This window comes from Eptatretus burgeri, chromosome 1, assembly GCF_056783735.1.
Source record: "Eptatretus burgeri isolate ZD-2024b chromosome 1, Ebu_testis_v1, whole genome shotgun sequence".
In the NCBI taxonomy this organism is placed as follows: domain Eukaryota; kingdom Metazoa; phylum Chordata; class Myxini; order Myxiniformes; family Myxinidae; genus Eptatretus; species Eptatretus burgeri.
In genome coordinates, this window is record NC_140961.1 from 157,271,961 (window position 1) to 157,287,749 (window position 15,789).

The 15,789-nt window shown below is 38.7% G+C and overlaps 1 protein-coding gene and 1 long non-coding RNA gene across 2 annotated transcripts in view; one reads left to right on the forward strand and one right to left on the reverse strand.

Moving 5' to 3' along the window:
* LOC147035838 (uncharacterized) overlaps positions 1-243 on the reverse strand; it is a 2,333-nt gene extending 2,090 nt beyond the window's left edge. Inside the window, exon 1 of the long non-coding RNA XR_015049007.1 lies at positions 215-243. This is a non-coding gene — a long non-coding RNA (uncharacterized LOC147035838). The remainder of the gene's footprint in view (positions 1-214) is intronic.
* LOC147035837 (extracellular calcium-sensing receptor-like) overlaps positions 1-15,789 on the forward strand; it is a 111,387-nt gene that overhangs the window by 72,877 nt on the left and 22,721 nt on the right. The gene's annotated exons all lie outside the window — the stretch shown is intronic.

Consider the following 15,789-nt stretch of genomic DNA (forward strand, 5'->3'; position numbering starts at 1 on the left):
CTTTGCTTTAATGCATGCTCAAACAGATAACGGAACCAACACTAAAGAAGAAGAAGAAACTCTAACAACCATGTTCCGTTTGTTTCTTGGCTTTGCCTATCTTCTATATATTACAAAAACTCTTATGTTGTATGTGTGTGTATGTATGTATGTATGTTCCCGAAATACAGCCAAATCTGTACACGATAGCGCAAAAATTTTCGGCAAACCTTACTCACTATTTTCCTGCAGTATGCAGTATCAGGTTTCGTTCAAATCGGGCAATGAAAAAAATTAATTAAAAAATCAATTCCCGATTCAGTCAAGTACTCTTCGGGAGAATTTGATCAATGCAAACAACCTCAGTGGTATAGTTCACTGGAGCAATTTCTTTTTTTTCTTTCAATGATTTATTTAAAAATCTCAAACATTTAGTATAGACAAACAACAATTTATTTTTAAGCATAAAATAAACATTGCCATTTTGATCTAATACATCCCTGTTCATTAATAAATAAAATTGTGTTTAGATTACGCACAATCATTTCTTCCACTTTCTTTTCTCAGTTTTTTCTTCAGATTGACGCGCAATATCAACTTTAGTTCAAATTGGGCAACGAAATTTTTTTTTTTTAAATCGATTCCCAATTCAGTCAAGTATTCTTCGGGATTATTTGATCAATGCAAAAAACCTCAGCGGTATAGTTGGCTGGAGCTATCTTTTTTTTAATGATTTTTTTTATCAACCGCTGTCACAACGGGAACCCAACGGGCTCATTGGTCGTCTCATATTTTACTAAAACTTTCATCTTGTATGGATGTATATAAATATATATGTGTGTATGTATGTTCCCGAAATACAGCCAAAATGGTACAAGATGGCGAAAAATTTTTAGTGCCACATTACTCACCATTCTTCTGCGGTGTGCAGTATCAAGTTTCGTTCAAATCGGGGAACGAAAACATTATTAAATAATCAATTCCCGATTCAGTCAAGTACTCTTCAGGAGAATTTGAACAATGCAAACAGCCTCAGTGGTATGGTTCGCTGGAGCTATCTTTTTTTTTTTTTTTCTTGAAATGATTTATTTTAAAATCTCAAACATTTAGTGTAGACAAAGAACAATTTATTTTTAAGCATAAAATAAATATTTCCATTTCAATCTAATACTTCCATGTTCATTAATAAATTAAATTGTGTTAAGAATATTACGCACAATAATTTCTTCGACTTTCTTTTCTCCGTTTTTTTTTTTTCACATTGACGTGCAATATCAAGTTTCGTTCAAATCTGGCAACCAAAAAAATTATTAAAAAATCAATTCACGATTCAGTTAAGTTTTGGTATGACGATCCTTAAAGCGCAAGGACAAACCATGGAGAATGTGTTGATATACCTCGAGAAACCGGTATTTCAGCATGGACAACTGTATGTGGCTCTTAGCCGAGGAAAGATGAAGGAAAATGTCAAAGTATTCCTGAAGGATGGGAGATCAACCAAGAATGTTGTCATTAAATGCGTGCTTTGTTGAACGATGACTCCTGAGGTAAATGCTCAAATTTTCTTCAAGTTCAAGTTTGACGACGAAATAATATTAAAATTTTATGTCTGTTTTTTTTTTCATCAACCGTTGTCACAACGTGAACCCAACGGGTTCACGGGTTGTCTAGTTTCATCATAAAAATAACCCGATGTGCATAAATGAAGCAAAAACATGCATATGGCTAATGTGCATATCCAGTAAAATACATTGAGGTTTTATACCTGGAATCATTGCAATTGAAGTGGGCCATGGACTAACACCCAGGCCTGAGGCCTGCCGATCTGTGCTGCTTCAAGCAATTGTGGTGCATGATCTTGTCGGGCTAGATTCAGGACACCTGTGCAGCCAACACGTGTAGAGTAGAGCGGTGGAGTAAGGGTAGCTGAATACTGACCAATGTATAATATGTGATATTTTCTTAGTCTAAAAAGGGCATAACTCTGAAAAATTGACAGTGCCCTGAAACTTGAACTTGTTCTCTAACTTATTATCATGAAGCCATGTCCCAAGTTTGAGATGAATATGTTGAAGGGAATGGGTAAAGAAATCAGAAAACCACAGGTGGGAAGGACAGACCAATGGATGGATAGACGAAGAGCAAAGCCATAGTCCCCTTAATTGAAAGTTGTAGGGAACATAGAGGAAACATAATTTTTATCAAATTAGATAAATGTGATGAAAACAATCAATATGCAATAATGTATTCAATGATTGAAGTATTTTCTGCCATCAGTTTCAAAATCAGAGAATTTCGCTACATTATGGCGATGATATTTGCGATTGAAGAAATTAACAACAACAATTTATTACTTCCTAATGTAACTCTTGGATACATGATTTACCATACCTGTTTTAATACTCACAAAGAAGTCAAAACGACAGTAAATTTCATTGCTTCAGAGGTGATACAAATGCAAGAAAATATTTGTCATCCAAGAGCTATTATAGGGAGTGCAAGTTCCTCCTTCTCTGTTGTTGTTGGTCATTTAATTGGTCCATTCTATGTTTCACAGGTACGTTTACAAACAAATCACGTTTTCATGGAATATTTCTAAATCACATTTTTGTAACAACCTTGACCTTGTGTTATTTCTCATAGTACTTGAGATTAATCTTCCATAAAACAAAATAGAAAATTTACTTGTTTGCAACTGCACCACCACCCTCTCCACTTAATTGTTTCTTACATGCAACCTTCATCATCCACAAGTATTTCAAACTCCACGAGTGTCTGTCTGCATCTTTCTCCATCTCCTTATCTTTGTGTGTTTGTGTGTGTTATCTTTATCGTCGCTGATTTGTCATTATCTTATAGTTGAAAATCCACTCTACTCTTCCTTAAATATTTATATGTTTCTCATGTATTTATTTTATTATTGTGTATATTTGTGAAAATGATTGGGTGAATGACTGCATGGACAACTGAGGTTGTGGATCGACTGATCTGCTGATGTTGATCTGAGACTAAGGTTGCGGATCTGCTGTTCGGAGAGGTTTTGCGCTGAAAGGATTGAAACCTCGAGGAAGAAGGATGCCCAGATGACTATCTGTGTGTGTGTGTGTGTGTGTGTGTGTGTGTGTTTGTGTGTGTGTGTGTGTGTGTGTGTGTGTGTGTGTGTGTGTGTGTGTGTGTGTGTGTGTGTGTGTGTGTGTGTGTGTGTGTGTGTGTGTGTGTGTGTGTGTGTGTGTGTGTTACATCAGTGTCGTGCCGAGCTGTTCTTGTTATCACCATTTTCTCCCATCCCCTTTTCCACACTGCCAAAGCAATGTTATTGTGTTCCTTTTCACTTATTTTCTCCCCTTTTCCTGTGCGACAAAACACAGAGATATTCTTAGCCCTCGTTGGACTTACTCCAAATCCGGGGCTTATGGATTTGGTCTCGATTTTTGTGTCCGTGCATGCATGCGTCCGCAACCATATCTCGGATATGTGTTGACCAATTTTATTTAGACTTGGCAGAAAGACAACTCATGGTGGTGTGCATTTGCCCTTCATTTGGTTTTGTGATGGGATTAAACATCGCTGACTGTCGGGAATTTTAGTTTTAAAAAAATAACGTGTCGAACACGTCTTCAACCATTTTTCGAACAAGCATTTACCCATTTTGTTAAAACTGGGCACACAGGTAAAAAAAAAAATGATAGCTTACATAGGCATGTAATTTTTTTTCGAGATCAGATCCAAGATGGCCGACTGGTGGATATTTTAGTTGTAAAAAACCCAATATCGAACACGTTCCCAACCATTTCTCGGACACGCATTTACCGATGTTGCTCAAATTTGGCTCAGGAATAAGGAATGTTGGCGAACATAAGCTTTTGATTTGTTTTTGAGATCAGTTCCAAGATGGTTGACTGGTGGCCATTTTGCTACTTAAGTGTGTCCCAAACCTTTTCTCCGAGATGCGTGGTCCAATTTAGTTCAATCGTGGCAGAAGCACAGTACACGATGGCATACACTTGCACATAACTTTGTTTTGCGATCTGATCAAAGATGGCCAAATGGAAGACTCGTGGCCATTTTAATTGCACATAAATATGGGCTGGCCCTTTAACAAAAACCGTACATCAAAATTACTAAAACAATGAGGGTTATGACTTTTCATATCTTTGTATGCCTCCGCACCAAGGGTGCCGGAGGCATTATGTTTCGGGTTGTCCGTCCATCCGTCCGTCCATCCGTTTCTCCGTCCGTTCGTCCGTCCGGATTTTCGTTTACGCTATAACTCTAGAAGCAAATTGTTGAATTTCATCAAACTTGGGAAAAAGGTAAAGTAAGACAGGGCAATTAAGTGATTAGATTTTTGACCAGATGTGACAAAAGGTCAAGAGTCAAAGGTCAAGGTCAAACTCTGAAATTTTACTGTTTACGCCGTAACTCAAGAAATATTGGACAGAATTTCATCAAACTTGGTACAACGGTAAAGTTAGACAGGGCAATTAACTGATTAGATTTTGGGTCAGATATGATAAAGGTCAAGCGTCAAATATGTCAATACTCAAGTGTTTGTGCGGGAGAGCGGATGCATATCAGTCGACTGAGCGCAGTCGAATTACTCTAGTTATTTTATTTTTTACATGTTTTCATTTATAGTACTTTATATATTTCTTGCTTCTTGCCATACTAACAACAATATTACCTTATCCCTGCTCCCGTGGAGTAATTCCCAATCAAGTGTTCTGATTCATTTGAAAAAATCGACCAGAATCATGGGTTAGTTTGTATTCTTCCATCGGTGGTCGACATAGAAGATTTTATTGTTGCAATCTGTGAGATTGCAGGCATCTATAATATTCACGCAACTTTGCTTACAAACTAAAAACTTGTTATACCTCCGCACCAAAGGTGCTGGAGGCATTATTTTCTTTGTTTCTGAAATTCTGTTGGTTGCTTGATTTGATTTGATTTTTTGATTTTGTGTTTTTTTACAGCATGGGCTTTTCCTTTATCCTCTCATTTAAGGTCTGCTTCCTCCTCTACATACCGCTGCTAATAAAATTTTGATTTCAAAAATTTCCCTACTTCTCAAATATGAAAAAAATGCAGAGAAATCTAAAAAATATAGTTTGTTTGTACCATTTTGTGGAAAAATTTACAAATAAAGACGTATCACATCGTTTTGCAGGATATTATCGTAAGTTGAAACAGGTGTCACATCATTTAACTAAGTACTTCCCTTCAAAACAATAGGGCATTCTTATGCCTGGTATGCCACCACAGAGCCTCTCATATGTTATAGTTGTGGTGAATTTGATCATTTGAAAAGGAGGTGCACGAAGATGCCCCAAACCCAACTTTTAATCAAGATTCTTGAAATCAGTAATGCCCAACAGCTGCGAATACTATAAATGCTCAACCATAGGTTTTTAATGGAAAATGTACTGCAACACCTGGATTCACAAAAATCTCTTTTCCTTCACGTTATTTTGGTTGAGCCAGGAGCTTAGGTTCCTGCTAGTTCACTGGTACCTCCTTCCTTTGCATAAGTGGTTGCAGGAAGGTGCTCCATGATACAGAACTGACATGCCTTTTTCTAATCCCATAAAAAAATAAGAACTTAGCTTTCTGCGTTCGGCGCGAAATGCCATAGTGGACGGAAATGACGTCTTTCGTTCATTCAATCGTACATGAGGGGAGCGTTTCTTCGGTTTTTTTTTTCCGTAAAGCAATAAATTAAATGGTTTTCACATATATAACGCATTATTTTCACAAATTTCCATTGAAATACTCGGGTATTTCCGTCAATTGTCACCATTTCCGTTGAGGTTACACACTGCATCTACCGGACGGCCGTCAATGGCTGTCTTGACGCACGTGGGGGAGGGGGGGTGTGGGGGACGGGGGGACACCGGACTCACCGGAGACGTGGTAGACGACGCTGGGGACATTTCAAACTCGGTGCAATTGTATACAGCGCACGCGCTGTAACTTGATGATATTCATAGAATACTTGTATGTGTATGTGTTATTAAATGATTCAACTCTCACTGTTACTGGTGTAACTTGATCGAGGTTTCAATTTTCTCCAACACATGCTAACACAGCAAGTCTGTTATGTCAATCTCCGCAATGACATGTGGAGAGTTGAGCGTTGCGAGCCAATTCACGCTAGTCTATATATCCAGTAAGTCTACTAGCATGGATCGGCTCACTACACTTACCTCTCCACACGTTGTCACAGATATTTATTTCACAGATTTCATGTGCTATAATTAACACCAAGCATAATACAGATAATTATTTATGCAAATTTATTTGTAATTTATTTGTATTATAAAAGATCCAAATGGTCTTAAGCTCTGAATGGTCAAGGGTCTAATCTGTCTAATTTTTCTGAAGGGTGAAAGGGGGATAAAAAATTTTAAGGTCTGAGGGGTCAAAAGATACTTAAGCAGTTTTGAGGTCGAAGGGTAGTCGGGGTCAAAAGGGTATAAAAGGTATAAAGGGTGAAAGGATCTAAAGGTGTCTAAAGTGTTGAAATGTTCTGAAATGTAAAATGGATCTGAAGGGTCTTGAAGATAAAAAGGGTCTTTGGGGGTCAGTGTATTTTGGGTCCTCAGAGTCTTTTGAATCATTGGGGTATTTCAGGGGTATTCAGGGTCTCTTGGGTTTCTTTGGTCATCTGAGTCATTTGGATCTTCCATGTCTTTGGGGTCCTTGAGGTCTTTTGGGTATTTTTTTGGTCATCCTTGTCTTTTGTGTCTGTTTGGTATTTTGTGTCCTTGAGGACTTTTTAGTCTTCAGGATCTTTGGGGTATTTTGTGTCTTCTGGGTCTTTTGGGTCTTCAGCGTCATCTGAGTCTTTGGGGTCGTTTGGTTCCTCAGTGTCTTTTGGGTCCTCAGGGTTATTCGCATCTTTGGGGTCCTTTGCGTCTTTGGAGTCTTTGCGTCTCTGTGGTCCCTTGCGTCTTCGGGGTATTTTGTGTCTTTTGGTTCTTCGGTGTCTTTTGGGTGTTTTGGGTCTTTGGGGTCTTTTGGCACTAAAGGATCTTGGGGGTCTCAAAGGGTCTTCACTGGTCAAAAGGGACTCAGCAATCCAAAGGGTCGATAGGTACATTCCAAAAGTACCTAATGAATAGATGCACCTGTATGAGATCAGGGTACAACTAACATTCAGACAGTGTGTGATTCAGAGGCATATATTCACACAGCTTCATGGCTTCACTGGCTGCCTGACTGACTGACGGATGGACGGACAGACCTTGCCTTTCCTTTTCATATACGTACAGTGCCTATGAAAAGTCTGCACCCCATTTCCAAAATTTTCCTCTTATGTTGCCTTTTAGCCTGGAATTAAATTGCATGAAATCAAACTTTTTCACCTTCACTTACACATCATAACCCACAACTTCCAAGTGAAAAACAAATTCCACAATTTCAGAAAAGTAATTAAAAATACAAAACGTGAATATGTTGGTCGGATAAGTGTCCACCCCCGTGAGTTAATATTTCGTGGAAGCATCATTGACAACAATTTCAACTGCGAGTCTGTTGGCTTGGTCTCAACCAACTTTCTAAAACAGAGATTGAACAATATTTGCCCATTCTTCTGTACAAAACGGTCATTCAAGGACATTTATTACTTTACAAAAAAAAATTGAATTTTTTTTTCCTCAAGTATATTGGTATGTAGCGTTTGTCTGTCTGTCTGTTTGTTTGTCTGTCTGTCTGTCTGTCTATCTATCTGTCTGTCTGTTACTTTGCAAAATGGAAGATTTTTCAAGTATATTTGTCAGTCAATTTTATTATTCTGTCTGGCTGTTTGTCACATACAGGTCACAGTTTTAAACCGATCTTCACGACTCTTCACCACTTGAGAGAGCTTGACATAAGGAGGAAGCCTATTGTTTTTGTGGTCAAAAGGTCAACATCGGCCAAAGGTCAACAACTTAGGTGAGATTTCTAAAATCCTCAACTTTCATCCAATTGATTTGAAATTTGAAGGTGATTTATATTTCAGGTCACTGAATTCAACCTACTAATTATGTTTGAGGATAAAATCAACCAAACGGTCAAAATAGGCCCAAGGTAAACAACTAAGGTGGTATTTCTAAAATTCTCAGTTTTCCTCTCATTGACTTGAAATTTGAAGAGGACTTGTATATCAGGACACTGAATTCAGCCACCAATTATTTTCGAGGTCAACATAGGCCAAACGACAACATAGGCCAAGATTCTAAAATTGTCATTTTTCATCCGTTTGACTTGTAATTTGAAGAGTTTTCTTTTTTGTAAACATTGTCGAGGCTCCGTATGAGAGCGAACACACATCACACAACAAGAGGGGCAGTAGACAAGAGAGGCAGGAGAGGGAAGGATAAAACAGTGGTGAACAGAGACATTAGGAGATCTGTGGAAGGGAGAGGGATGGGGCGGGGAACACGGGGTATACAATATGGACACCACAGGGACTTTTAGGAAGGAAAGCAGGGAAGTTGAAGTATGTGTGGTTGGGGTGGATTACCGTGGGTAGAAAATATCAAGGTTTTGGATGGGGTAGATAAAGGGTGGTGTGTCAAAACAGCTGTTCAAAAACAGCTGTTTTGAATGCCTGGAGAGAAGAATGAGATTGAAGAGAGTGTGGGAGTTTATTCCAAAGGTGGGGAAAAAGAGGAATGAAAGAGTGAAGGTGAGCAGTGATTCGTGATTTTGACAAGTTGTTTTTTTTGTAAGAATTGCATATTTGCTAATTGAAGTCAACCAGCAATTATTTTGAGGTCAAATTTGGTTCATTTATTTTTCATGTGTCAGGCTCATCTTGTTTATCTGTTTGTCATATGATTTTTGCCACAGTTTTAAAGCAATCGTTTTGAATTTTTTTTGTTTTTTTGTGTGTAGGCCCTTTTGAAACTGTCCAATGACTAAATTTTGGTGAAGATCCGAATCCAGAATATTTTAAGTGATTCTTCACTATTAAGAGATCGGGCCAAAAATGATATATAGCACAATATCTCAAAAGGTTATCGATGGATTCGCACGGAACTTGGTGGATAGGCTGGGTCTGCCACTAGGAAGAAATGGTTCAATTTTGGTGAAGATTCAAAATGATATCTGGACACAGGAATTTTTGTTTATTTTATTTTTACTGATTCTTCACCATTGAGAGATGGGGCTAAAAACACTATCACATGATATCTCAAAAAGTTGAAGATGGATTTGGATGAAATTTTATAGTCAGGTTTAGTGTGCAACAAGGACTAAATTTTTGGTCTTGGTGAAGAGCTGAATCCAGATCTGGATTGGAGAATTTTTCGGATGATTCTTCACCATTGAGAGAGGGGGCCAAAACGATATATAGCACAATATCTCAAAATGTTATGGAAGGATTCACACGAAACTTGGTGGACAGGTTGGGAGTCCTACTCAGAAGAATTGATTCAATATTGGTGAAGATACAAATTCAGATCTGGATATGAGAATTATTTAATTTATAACTGATTCTTCACCAAAGAGAAATGGAGCTAAAAACTATATTGCATAATATCTCAAAAAGTTGTGGACAGATTTGAATGAAAATTGGTGGATAGGTTGGGAGTTTGATAAGGACTAATTGCTTTGATTTTGGTGAAGATCTGACTCCGGATTCGAGAATTTTTCAGGTTATTCTTCACCATTGAGAGAATGGGCCAAAAACTATGTATGGCATGTTTTGTCTAAAAATTGTGGATGATTTGTGACAAAAAGAGTTGAAAGAGGTGAGCTGACAAGAACAAGCCAATTCGATTTTGGTTAAGGTCCGGAATCAAATCCGACACATCAGTGGGATACAAAATGTAAACTATTCAGCCTGGCGGAGGTATGTTATCTACGGAGTGACATTCTGTTTCACCAAGTTGTCACTCTATGAGTGATTTTTCATATTTTTAGCAGCTTCTCGCGAAGCGAACGCTGCTCATCGTGAGCTCGGCGTTCTTCTTCTTCTTCTTCTTCTTCTTCTTCTTCTTCTTCTTCTTCTTTTTCTTCTTCTTCTTCTGAAGTCAAAACCTTAATCTCTCGGACTCAGCTCTTGTGTATACAAGATCTGGATCTCCTTAAATACTGAGCACATGTACACATCCTCACATAGACGGTGACTTTTGAGAGCGTCTATCATGAACTTTTAAATATATTCGGACATTTGCTTTAAAGTTTCGAAAAGTTCACGTTACTATTTAAAGATTATTCCATTTATCGTATTGTAATTTCGTAAATACATTATTTATTTCGTAAATACACGATATATCGTAAATACGTAAATATATTATGGCGGGTTTCGCTATTGGCTTAATTAAAGCACGTGCCGAAAAATCGGAAGTTGTTGTTGTTGTTGTTGTTTTTATTTATTTATTTATTTATTTTTTTAGCCGACAAAACCTTTAGGACGCTGCTCTTGGACACATTTGTCCTTATCATTCCTAAGCCACTCCAGTGTAGTTTTTGCTGTGTGCTTCATGTCATTGTCATGCTGAAAGGTGAACTTCTGTCCCAATTCCAACTTTCTTGTAGAGAGCAGCAGGTTTTCCTGTCGGATTTTTCTCCATTTTACTCCATCCATTTTCCCTTCTATCCTGACAAGTGCCTCAGTCCCTGTGGACGAGAAACATCCCCAAATTGTGATACTGCCACCACCATGCTTCACAGTGCAGATGGTGTTCTTTGAGTGATGTGCTGTGTTGGGTTTGCACCAAATGTAACATTTTGCATTTTGGCCAAAAGGTTCCTTCTTGGATTCATCAGACCACAAAACGTTTTTCCACTTGGCTTCAGAATCTCTAGAGTGCTTTTTGGCATAACTCAAATGGGACTCAAGGTGGTTTTTTTTGAGTAATGCCTCCCTTTTTGCCACTCTACCGTACAGGCCAGACTTGTGGAGTATGGGGATATGGTTGTCACATGCACACAGTGACCATCTTTGCCATAAAGCATGCGGCTCTTTAGAAGTTGTTATTGGCCTCTCGGTGGTCTGTCTGATCAGTCTCCTCCTTACTTATTCATCCAGTTTTGAGGGATTGCCTGATCGAGACAGGGTCTTGGTGGTACCATATGTCTTCCCCTTCTTAATGATTGCCTTAACTGTTCTCCAAGGGATATTCAAGACCTTTGAAACATTTTTATACCCATCCACTGATCGGGTCCTTTCTACAACTTTATTCCAGAGATCTTTTGGAAGGTTATTGGTGCTGATAGTTGAGTTTTTGCTGTGAAATGCACTACCCAGCGGAGGAAAACAAGAGGAACAACTGATTTTTTTTTCTGAAATTATTACAATCACTCTAATTTAGCACAGGTGGAGGCCAATTAACTTGGTGTGTGTGATTTTGAATGTGAATGATTACACCTGAGCTAATTTGCATTTGCTATTATATGGGGAGGGTGTGGGGAAGAGGGGGGTTGGGGGAAGATGGGGGTTGGACACTTATCCAACCAAGATATTCTCGTTTTGTATTTTTAATTTTTTTTTTGAAATTTGCAGAGTTTGTTTTTAACTTAGTTTTTGGTTATGATGTGTAAATGCAGGTGGAACAAGTCCGATTTAATACAATTTAATTCCAGGCTTTAAGGCAACAAAAGGTGAAAATTTTGAAAGGAGGTGTTGACTTTCCATAAGCACTGTATATACATACATGCACACATCCACACAGTGCCTTCATAAACAATTCGTACTCCACCTTTGTCAAATTTTGTTGTTACAGCCTGAATTTATAATGGATTAAAAAAGAATTTTTGTCACCCTTCCACACAACATGTGCCATAATGAAAGTGAAAACAAGTTTTCAGAATGTTTTACAAATTAACCAAGAATGAAATGCTAAAATGTCTTGCTTCAAAAAGTAATCAATGCCATGAGTCAATACTTTGTAGAAGTGCCTTTGGCAGCAATTACAGCTTTGAGTATTCTTGGGTATGTCTGGATCAGCTTTGCACATTTGGATTTGGGGATTTTCCCCATTCTTCCTTGCAGATTTTATCAAGCTCTGTCAAGTTGGATGGATGGTGTCAGTGAACAGAAATCCTCAAAAGTTTCCATAGATTCTCAATGGAATTCAAGTCTGCATTTTGGCTGTGCCTCTCAAGGAAGTCCACATTCTTGTTCTGAAGCCATTCCACAGTTGCTTTGGCTGAATGCTTGGGGTCATTGTCCTGTTGGAACATAAATCTTCGCCACTGTCAAAGGTCTTTTGTCCTCTGAAGCAGGTTCTGCTCAAGTATTTGCCTCTATTTGGCTTCATTAATTGTTCCCCAAGCCTTACAAGTCTCCCAGTCCCTGCCGCTAAAAAGCATCCCCATAGCATGATGCTGCCACCACCATGCTTCATGGTCAGGATGGTGTTAGATCGGTGATGAGTTGTGCTTGGTTTTTGCCAGATGTAGCGCTTTGAGTTCAGGCCCAAGAGTTCAATTTTTGCCTCATCACATGACAGTATATTTTGCCGCATGCTCTTAGTCTTTCACGTGCCTTTTTGGAAACCCCAGGCATGCTGGTATGTGCCTTTTTCTCATGATTGTCTTCCATCTGGCCACTCTCCCTCCCAGAAAGCCTACATTTGTGAAGTGCTGCAGAAACTGTTGGCCTCCCGGCAGGTTCTCCCTTCTCAGCCAAGAAACTCTGTAGTTCTTTCAGCATGGTCATTATGTTCTTAGTCACCTTTCTGACAAAAGACATTCTTACCCAGTTGCTCAGTTTGGTAGGACAGCCATCTCTAGGAAGAGTTTGGGTAGTTCCATATTCTTTACTTTTCCTAATGTTTCCATAGATTCTCAATGGAATTCAAGTCTGCATTTTGGCTGTGCCTCTCAAGGAAGTCCACATTCTTGTTCTGAAGCCATTCCACAGTTGCTTTGGCTGAATGCTTGGGGTCATTGTCCTGTTGGAACATAAATCTTCACCACTGTCAAAGGTCTTTTGTCCTCTGAAGCTCACTGTGGTCTTGGGAACTTTCAACACTCAAAAATTGTTTTATACGCTTACCCAGATCTTTGCCTCCTCACAATTATATCTTGGAGTTCTACGGACAGTTCCTTGGACTTCAGGGTAGAATTTTGCTCTGGCATGCACTGTCAACTGTGGGACGCAAGGAATTCAAGGAAAGTAGATGCCGGTGGAGGCCATTCAGCCCATCACGCCTGCACCACATCAACATGAGATGAAAAGAAAAAAATTCAATTTTCTTTTAACTTTTTTTTTGTGTTTTTTTTTTTTTGTATTTTTTTTTTCCAAGGGAGTGTGCAAGGGTGTAAATGGTCTTAGGTAAAAACACACAATACACACATCAACCACACAACACCCCTTGATAAGATCACCCACAAACAACTTCTTGCCAATCTCCCTATACCCCTCTATCTCCAATCCTTCCAGGTACTTATCCAATTCCGATTTAAACTTATCAACTGTTTTTGCTGCCACTACCTTTCCAGGGAGACCATTCCATGCATTAACTACTCTCTGAGTAAAAGACCTCTGCCTTACTACCATCTTAACTCTCCTCTTGTTTAATTTCAGGCTGTGGCCCCTGGTCCTATCACTGTCTGCACTGCTAAATAATTTTCTGCACTTATTTTGTCTATACCCTTCATTATCTTAAATATCTGTATCATATCACCTCGTAACCACCTCCTTTCTGGTGTATAAAGCCTTGTCTCCTTCAGCCGCTCTTCTGCGCTGAGTCTAGCAAGGCCTGGGATCAATGTACTAGCCCTGTGATGAACTCTTTCTATGGCTATTGCTATTGGCAATGTTATTGGCAATTCTCCTGACTGTTCTTATGTAAAAGTTGAAGCAAAATAACTGTTTAACAAGGAAAAAATACATAAAATGTCAAATCTGCCATTGTTTCAGTCATTTTGCTGTTTGGAGTTAAAGGGCAAACCCACATTTATTTACAACTAAAATGGCCACCAGCCTAGGATTTGGCTATCTTTGATCAGGTCACAAAATAAACTGAGATCAACGTGTATGCCGTCATGTACTGTGCTTCTGCTAAGATTGAATAAAATCAGACCATGTATATCTGAGAAATGGTTGGGGACACATTTACTTTACAAAATGGCCACCAGACAGGCATCTTGAAACTTATCTCGAAAATAAATGACGTGCTTATGGAAGCGATTATTCAATGTTTGTGTGCCAAGTTTGAACATGACCGGTAAATGCATGTCCAGGTGATGGTTGAAGATGTGTTCAATACCGGTTTTCTTATTTTTACAACTAAAATGGCTGCCATTTGGCCATGTTTCATTACAACGAGAAACAAAATGAGGAGATTTGATATACCATCATGTGTTGTCTTTGTGCCAAGTATAGATAAAATTTGGACCATACATGTCCGAGATATGGTTGCGGACACACGCACGCACACAAAAATTGAGACCAAATACATAAGTCCCCCTTTTGGACTAAGTCCAATGGGGGCTAATAAACCTGCCATATCACATTCCTCAGTAGTAGGGTGAATATACTGATTCTGGCTCACTTTTCCCCATGTAAATGAATGGGGGATTTTCAGCGATTCATATTTTTTTCCCCAACAAATAAACACCCTTTTTATCCCAAGGTATATTTATTCGTCTCCCCTTTTAACCTGGGGACACTTTTTTTTTCAAGTAACCCATGCAATAAGATAAAGATTTGTTCAAGTAGTAAAGTGGTAATGTGATTTGTAAAAGGTGATTCTAAAGAAATATCTGAAACGTCTAAGCCTCGGGACACTCTTTTTCAAATAACCGATGCATATTGTTTAGCTCACTCATTGAACCTACAAAGATTTGTTCATTCTCAAATTCCTTCAATAGTTTAATTTTCTTTGCACAATAATCCCCATCTAAAATATTTAAAAACAAAACATTAGATTCTTTATATTTTTTAAGATACCCCTTTTGTGCCATTACGAAATGATAAACTTCTCTTAATGCTCTTGTTTGACCACCTCCTGAGCCACAGGTTATTTTTTGTTCACCCCCGCCCACTTTCAAATGGAATTTTTTAAAGCCCTGCCCACTTTTCTTTAAGCCCCGCCCACTTTCACGAGGTATTACATAAGCCACGCCCACTTACCTCTAAGCCCCGCCCACTTTTCTGTGGGTTTTTTTTATAAGCCCCGCCCACTTTTCTTTGAGCCTCGCCAACTTTTGTTAAGCCCCGCCCACTTTTCATGAGGTATTTTCATAAGCCACGCCCACTTTTCCTAAGCCCCGCCTACTTTTGCTAAGCCCCACCTACTCTTACATCATTTCCAGTTCATCTCTGACTCACAAAGAAATCACAAGAGAATTGCAGCATGTTATGGTTTTGAAAAATTGCCCAAAGAAGGCCTGCGTGGGCTTGCACAGGGAATTTCCAAAGGAAACCACACCCACCAGTCTTTCCCTATAAAAGCCTCAAGCCCAGGCTCCATTTTAAACATTTTTTTGCTGGTGATGGTGTGCTGTGTGCTTGCCTGGAGATTGACGACTTGTATGGAACTAAACCTTCAAGTTGATGAACTGGATTCAAACCTCTTATCCATTGAGGTAAGATTTTATTTTCCTATTTTTAGTTCCTTTTCAACATCGACTCATTTAATAATTAAATAACTTAATTAATACATTATTATTTTCCCTCACAGGAAATTGTATCTGAAATACGAAATGAAAATACTGCTTTTGCCACAACTTGGGGTGAAATTGTTGGCTTGGTTGAAGACCTTATGAGCGACCAAGACCCAAAGAACGAGCAAGACCTTGAGTGGGTTGACTTTGGGGTTCCTTGGAACTCTCCGACTTGTATGGAACTAAACCTTCAAGTTGATG